The sequence below is a fragment of the Portunus trituberculatus genome, chromosome 31 (genome assembly GCF_017591435.1).
Source record: "Portunus trituberculatus isolate SZX2019 chromosome 31, ASM1759143v1, whole genome shotgun sequence".
In the NCBI taxonomy this organism is placed as follows: Eukaryota; Metazoa; Arthropoda; class Malacostraca; order Decapoda; family Portunidae; genus Portunus; species Portunus trituberculatus.
In genome coordinates, this window is record NC_059285.1 from 26,481,570 (window position 1) to 26,489,425 (window position 7,856).

Consider the following 7,856-nt stretch of genomic DNA (forward strand, 5'->3'; position numbering starts at 1 on the left):
GTGTGGCATGTCAGGTGGGTGTTGACATGTCGGTTGGTGACAGTGTGCTGGGTGATGAGGATGATAATGAGGCCGTTGATGATGATTCCAGTGATGTTGTTGATGATAATGCTGGTGATGAGGGTGATGATGTTACATTGTTCCACTGTGGTGGTATTGGTGGTTATTTGAGAGGAGGTGGAGAAGGAGGGTGTTGCTAACTTCTCGATTGGTGCCTACAATCTCTCCCATTTAACGATGTTACCTGCGAATAAGTGACACTTTTTACTTAGACAATCTAGGGTAAAACACTCGAATCTAGGGTAAAATAGAAAAAAAATCTAGGGTAAGATTTCATCAACTCATGGAAGCACTGCCGGGTCGGTGTGATGCAGGGGCCCAACTAGCCAGTCAGACCCTGACCTCTGCCCGTGTCACACGTGACCAAGCAACCGTAGGCCAAGTCATAATCTGACCTCGCCATCTTGAGATCAATTTTTATTTTCTCTTTATAATACCCAATAGTTGTGCTGCGTTGTTGCCATAATACAAAGAGAAAGACAAAACTATATCTACATTGCACTTTTCCATACACTTGTCTAACTCATCTGGAATTAGCTCAAAGTAATTATTTTGGTTCACACGAACATTCTTAGGCAAAAACACTAATTTTCCAAGATCATAGTAAGAAAAACAACCCCACACCATCAAAGAATCTGGGTGTTTTACTGTTTGTGTTGTGTAGTATGGATCGTAGCGGTTACTACCGGGTCTGCGGCAATTTTTTGATTTTTTTTTTATACCATGTGGGCTTTTTACGGGAATTTATGGCCTAAGGGGATACTTTTTAAGGTACCTCCTATCTCAAAGCCCACCCGCTAGGAAACCGTTGCCTTGAGTGAGGAAGCCCAACCTGCACTCAGACCGTGGACAGGATTCGAACCCGTGCGCTTGGAGACCCCTCGGACCCCAAAGCACGCATGGTTCCACTGTACCACGGCTTTGACATATTCTCCCTCACAAAGGCACAAATAACTGAGATTTGGGCCTTACTAGTTAGTTTTCTAGGTCCCATAATAGGTAATAACAGGGCAGAATGATAAGCTCACGCATCCACAAAAAGGGCCCGTGAGGGGGGGGGGGTGAAAGAAAATTCAAATTCAAGCATACTAGCCACAGGCGAACGTTGACTGGGGCTCACGTGACGTATATGCGCGGCCGAGACCAAAATAAGCCAACTGGATGGAAGACCTTGTATATCTGGACCGTGATTACAACAGTTAGCACATACGACATGATGTTTTCATGTGTAGAAAGTGCACTTTTTCCGCAAACTCATGATAGTTTTTTTTTATGCTATTTGACATCGTGACTAGGAAAATGTGAACATCAATTAATTTGCAATGATATATATATCAGTGGTTAGAGCGCTGGCTTCACAAGCCAGAGGACCGGGGTTCGATTCCCCGGCCGGGTGGAGATATTTGGGTGTCTCCTTTCACGTGTAGCCCCTGTTCACCTAGCAGTGAGTAGGTACGCGATGTAAATCGAGGAGTTGTGACCATGTGGTCCCGGTGTGTGGTGTGTGCCTGGTCTCAGGCCTATCCGAAGATCGGAAATAATGAGCTCTGAGCTGTCTCGTCAGAGACTGCAGCAGATGAAACAGTGAACACACACGTGGTTAGCACGCTCGACTCACAATCGAGAGGGCCGGGTTCGAATCCCGGTAAGCGGTGAGGCAAATGGGCAAGTCTCTTAATGTGTGGCCCCTGTTCACCTAGCAGTAAATAGGTACGGGATGTAACTCGAGGGGTTGTGTCCTCGCTTTCCTAGAGTGTGGAGTGTGTTATGTGGTCTCAGTCCTACCCGAAGATCGGTCTATGAGCTCTGAGCTCGCTTCGTAATGGGAAAGGCTGGCTGGGTGACCAGCAGACGATCGAGGTGAATCACACACACACACACACACACACATAGCCAATTTGGCTTTAGAAAAGGTCGGTCGTGTATAACAAATGTACTGAGTTTCTACACTAGAATAGTTGATAAGGTACAAGAGAGAGAGGGGTGGGTTGATTGTATTTACTTGGATTTAAAAAAGGCATTTGATAAAGTGGCACATGCAAGGTTACTGTGGAAATTAGAGGAGAAGGGTGGTTTAAAAGGAAACACATTGAGATGGATGGAAAATTATTTGAGGGGAAGAGAAATAAGGACATTGGTCAAAGATATGAAGTCCAAGTGGAGAGCAGTAGAAAGCGGAGTGCCACAGGGGTCAGTATTGGCGCCAATACTTTTTCTCATTTATATAAATGACATGCCAGAAGGAGTGAAGAGCTACATAAATCTGTTTGCGGACGATGCGAAACTGTGCAGAGTTATAAAGCAAAAGAGGATTGTGAAATACTGCAAGAAGACCTAAATAAGATCTGGGAATGGAGTAAAAGTGGGAGATGGAATTCAATGTGGACAAAAGCCATGTCATGGAAAAGTGAAAGACGACCAGTGGGAATCTATAAGATGGGAGATGGAGTAGAACTGGAGAAAGTAAAAAGGACAAGGATTTGGGAGTGACGATGGAAGAAAATAATCAACCGGCAAGCCATATTGATAGAATTTTCAGAGAGACATATAATTTGCTAAGGAATATTGGAATAGCATTTCACTACATGGACAAAGAAATGATGAAGAAACTGATAAGTTTTACAATCAGACCCAAATTGGAATATGCAGGAGTAGTGTGGACCCCTCACAAAAAGAAACACATAAGGAAGCTAGAGACTACAAAAAATGGCTACAAGAATGGTCCCAGAACTTGAAGGGATGACATATGAGGAGAGACTAAAGGCTATGGATCTTCCAACATTGGAGCAGAGAAGGGAGAGAGGGGATCTCATACAAGTTTATAAATTTATCAACGGAATGGACTAAGTGGACAATGAGTATCTGATCCTGAGAGAAGAATATGCCAGTCGAAGCAAAAGATCACATAGTAAGAAGCTGAGGAAGGGAAGATGTGTAAGAGATGTGTTGAGACGTGGAACAGTTTGAATGAAGACGTCTGCAACGAGTGTGCATAGTTTTAAAGTAAGATTGGATAAGTGTATATATGGAGACGGGGCCACACGAGCATAAACCCCAGGCCCTGTAAAACTACAACTAGGTAAATACATACACACCGCGTGGTGTAGTGGTTAGCACGCTGGACTCACAATCGAAAGGGCCGGGTTCAAGTTCCGGGAAGCGGCGAGGCAAATGGGCAAGCCTCTTAATGTGTGGCCCCTGTTCACCTAGCAGTAAATAGGTACTGGATGTAACTCAGGGATTGTGGCCTCGCTTTCCCGGTGTGAGGAGTGTGTTGTGGTCTCAGTCCTACCCGAAGATCGGTCTATGAGCTCTGAGCTCGCTCCGTAATGGGGAAGACTGGCTATGTGACCAGCAGACGACCGTGGTGAATTACACACACACACACACACACACACACACACACACACACACACACACACAGTACTAGATAAATATAAACATAGTATAAACCAAGAGTGGCTACTTTTTCTACAGTTACCCTGATGCGATCTACCAGCCTAAGATTCAAACATATTCCATAAAAGTAACTGTAACAGTGTAACATCTTACTCCCACTCGAGCGAGGTATGAGAGAGTGAGTATTTTTTTACAGTAACTATTACACTGCTACAATTATGATATATAATTGTTAAAATACAATTACAAAGCACACACTTACATTATTGATGAGATGATTGGCACTGCATGTTGTCTGCTAACTTGGTGTAGTTAGGGCTGTAGTTAGTGATTGCTAGCTTTAAGCAGGGATCCAGGTGTTCATCTGACAGTGTTGATCGGTATTTTGATTTTATATATTTCAGGTGTGAAGATGTTGATTCACAGAGGCAGGTTGAACCAAGATAAAAGCTGTTAGGTACATGGAACATTTCCTGACATTAGGATACTTATCTTCACTGAGAAAGTTCCAGAAACTGCCTCCTGTTGCCATGGGTTTGATCTGAATATCATCTTGTAGTTTTAAAATTAAATTTTCAACTTTAGATGTATCCATGTTAAATAATGTGGCCATTCGAGATGCAATATCTTCAACATGTGTTTTTACCAAAGGGAAAACATGTATGTTGCAACAGGTTCCATTGCTGCTATATCTTGAAAACGCCTGTCAGAATCTGAGGCGAAGTTTTGTACATGTTCAGTATAGCGACCGCTGTTAAACTGATCACATTGTTTACCTTGATTTTCCAGTTCTGACATCATATTTTTGAAATTTCTCGGTGCATGTTGCTGTAGCTATGAAGACACTAGTTTTAGTTTCTGCTTGAATGCTGTCACAGCACTAATCATGTCAACTATAATTTTATCTTTTCCTTGCAAATCTAAGTTCAGTTCATTCAACATATCAGTTATGTCTACTAAGAATGCTAAATCCAACAGCCATTCTTCATTGTCAATGTGGGGGTGATGAGAAGGCCGATCTTTTGAGGCCAAAAACACTTTTATTTCAGGTAGCAGATCTCTAAATCTTTGGAGAAATTTACCTCTGCTTAACCACCTGACATCTGTATGCAACAATAGATCAGTGTTCTGCTTCACTTTCTTGTAATTGACTTCGAAACAGTCGCCTCTGAAGACTTCTGACCCGAATTGAATTTACAATCTTGAAAAAAATGTTCATGACTTCTGTCATATTCAACATTTTACCACAAAGTGCTTGTTGATGAACGACACAATGATAATTAAAAAAGTCAGGAAATCTATCATCACCCTTGCAAAGGGCAATGAACCCACTGGTTCGATCAGTCATCGCAGGTGCTCCATCAGTTGTCACTGATACGAGCTTGTTTACTGGCAACTGTGTCTTCTTGACAAAATCACTGAAAGTGAGTGTACGGTTCCTGTCCACTGCTCAGTTTGCGCCAATCCATCTCCAGGCTTAAGGGCTGCCAGTGCATAACACAGGAGCAGTCTGCCTTTATAAATAATTGTATGGTGTTCAGACATGTCCATCGTTATGAATATAAATATAACTTATTCCCAGAAAAAAAGAGAACTATAATAATTCAAGAATCATGAGTACTTGGATATGCTATTGTTGAAGAATCATGAGTACTACTTGGATATGCTATTGCAGTTTTTTTTTTATTTTTTTTTATTTCATGTTACGGTCTATAGCGCCTGTAGGCACACTTGAAAAGTGTATGGGAAGCGCTATTCAGCTTCCGCCCATTAGTGGCCCAGACAATTTTAACTGTAGTGGTACCCATATTACGGGCCATATCACCACCCAAGCGCATCTTCGGTGTAACCCCCTAGAACCTGGGTATCATGGTGACATGTAAGTAACTTTAAACCACTCGACAAATGGCATAGTTTCAAAGCGGTACGAAGTGAGATTCGAACCTACGCTTGGACGTATGCCCGATCCCACGTTCACCACCTTATCCACTACGCCACCGCATCCCTATTTGCATGGCAGCTTCTGAAGGGCGAATTATTAACAGGTACAGTGGTATGATCGACTTGTGATTGACCAGTCGATGGCGATCGACTGCTTGGCCACCTCTGGTATAGATGAATAGTAAACCATTCTTGCGATTATAACAACTTGTTTGATTTCAGACAAATTGGCATACACTAGTGTCACTTACATTGTTAATTGTTATTATTATTATTATTATTATTATTATTATTATTATTATTATTATTATTATTACTATTATTGTTATTAATATTGTTAATATTACATTATTATTAACAATATTATTAATATTACATTATTATTAACAATATTATTATTATTATTTTTATTTTCTAATAATGATAATAATAATGATAATGATAATAATAATAATTATGTTATTATTAGTAGTATTGTTATTTTACTATTATTATGGTTATTATTTTGGTATTATTAATATAATTATTATTATTATCATTATCATCTTTATTTAGCATTATTATTGTTATTAATAATAATAATAATAATAATAATAATAATAATAATAACAACAATAATAATAACACACACACACACACGCACACCCACGCACGCACGCACGCACACACACACACACACACACACACACACACACACACACACACACACACACACACACACACGCACATTGTGTTCACTTGACTTTCTATCTTAAAGCTTCTTAGTGCCTAATAATAATAAGTTGGTCTAAGGCAAATTTCCATATGATCTGAGGGACAAATAAACCCTGTTGCTCTAGCTAGTAGGCAACCACGGAGACGGGGTTTCGATACTTCACCGATCTGACCAAACCTCCAGTAGATTTTTGTTGGCCTTCACTGATCTATCATTACATGGTCTCTCCATTTATATGAATTTATGGTGTTTAAGTTTTTTTTTTCATTTAATAAGAACAAATTATAGATATTTGTTATTAGGCCTAGCTTCTTCGGAGAAAACGTAGGGTAACGTCTGGCTGTCTCGTCAGAGACTGCAGCAGATCAAACAGTGAAACACACACACACCGCGTAGTGTAGTGGTTAGCACGCTCGACTCACAATCGAGAGGCCCGGGTTCAAGTCCCTGCGCGGCGAGGTAAATGGGCAAACCTCTTAATGTGTGGCCCCTGTTCACCTAGCAGTCAATAGGTACGGGATGTAACTCGAGGGGTTGTGCCCTCGCTTTCCGGTATGTGTTGTGTGTTGTGGTCTCAGTCCTGCCCGAAGATAGTCTATGAGCTCTGAGCTCGCTCCGTAATGGGGAAGACTGGCTGGGTGACCAGTAGGCGATCGACGTGAATTACACCAAAGGATTAAGATGCCCTATCAACGGCCACCTAGGATATAAGATGCCCCATTAAGAATTTTTGAACAAAGTTAGGGCATACATGTATGATACATGGGAATGTCCATGATTGGATTAGATTATGATTATGTGATAGGCAACAGGACGCTATGACTAATGGCTGCAAATCTAAGTACAATGAGGTAATTATTAAGATACCTCTAGGATAAAGTATTTAACGATCACAAATATTCTAATATACTTTGATTATTGTAGTAGTTGCAGACAGATAATATGATAAATACGTTGATCACAATGCAATCATCCTACAAATGAAAATAGATAAATAGACTGAAAATACAAGTGTACTACTTTCCATTGGTAAAGATAATATACGTGATAGGTACTTAAAAAGTGGAGTGGTAAAGTAGAAGTTCTTTCTTGATATTAAACCTGTATTTGGTGCTGGTCAGATCTCACAATGACTGTGTTGTGCAGTGGTCTATATGAGACGGACAGAAATTTATTATCAATGGTACAGAAGTTTACTAAAAGATACAAGAAATGAGTAGTATGTTGAGAGGAGATTAAAAATTTTAGATCTACATAGAAGTTACCAAAGAGAAACAGTGGGATTCGAGGGAATCTGATGTATACGTTGTGGCAAAAGAGAAATATACTGATTAACTCTTGCATTTCCTAGATAGACAGAATAGGGGTGTAGCTGCGGTAAGAAGGGAGACATGCAATGACTATTTGAACAAAATCAGAAAAGCAGTTATGAAAATAGCTGCAAAAGACAGCAAAAGATGCAATAGTGCTGCAATGAAAAAGAGGCTAAAGACAATGAATTAGAGAAGAGGAATTAATAAAACGAAAAGCTTTTGATTCCAAGATGTCTAAAAGAGTTATATGAGTGGAGCCTCTCTCCCCATAAAATGAACGGATAAGACACCATTACAGTTAGCAGCAGAGACGACTCGGAACACGTAGCTTCATAGAATGTTTTAGCTACTACTACTACTACTACTACTACTACTACTACTACTACTACTGTTAATATTACTACTACTACTACTACTACTACTACTAC

General features: G+C 40.3%; 1 protein-coding gene across 1 annotated transcript in view; it reads left to right on the top strand.

Annotated features, from left to right (window-relative positions):
* The window catches only part of LOC123511365 (tissue inhibitor of metalloproteinase-like), a 141,820-nt gene that overhangs the window by 1,199 nt on the left and 132,765 nt on the right, over positions 1–7,856 (top strand). The window lies entirely within an intron of this gene.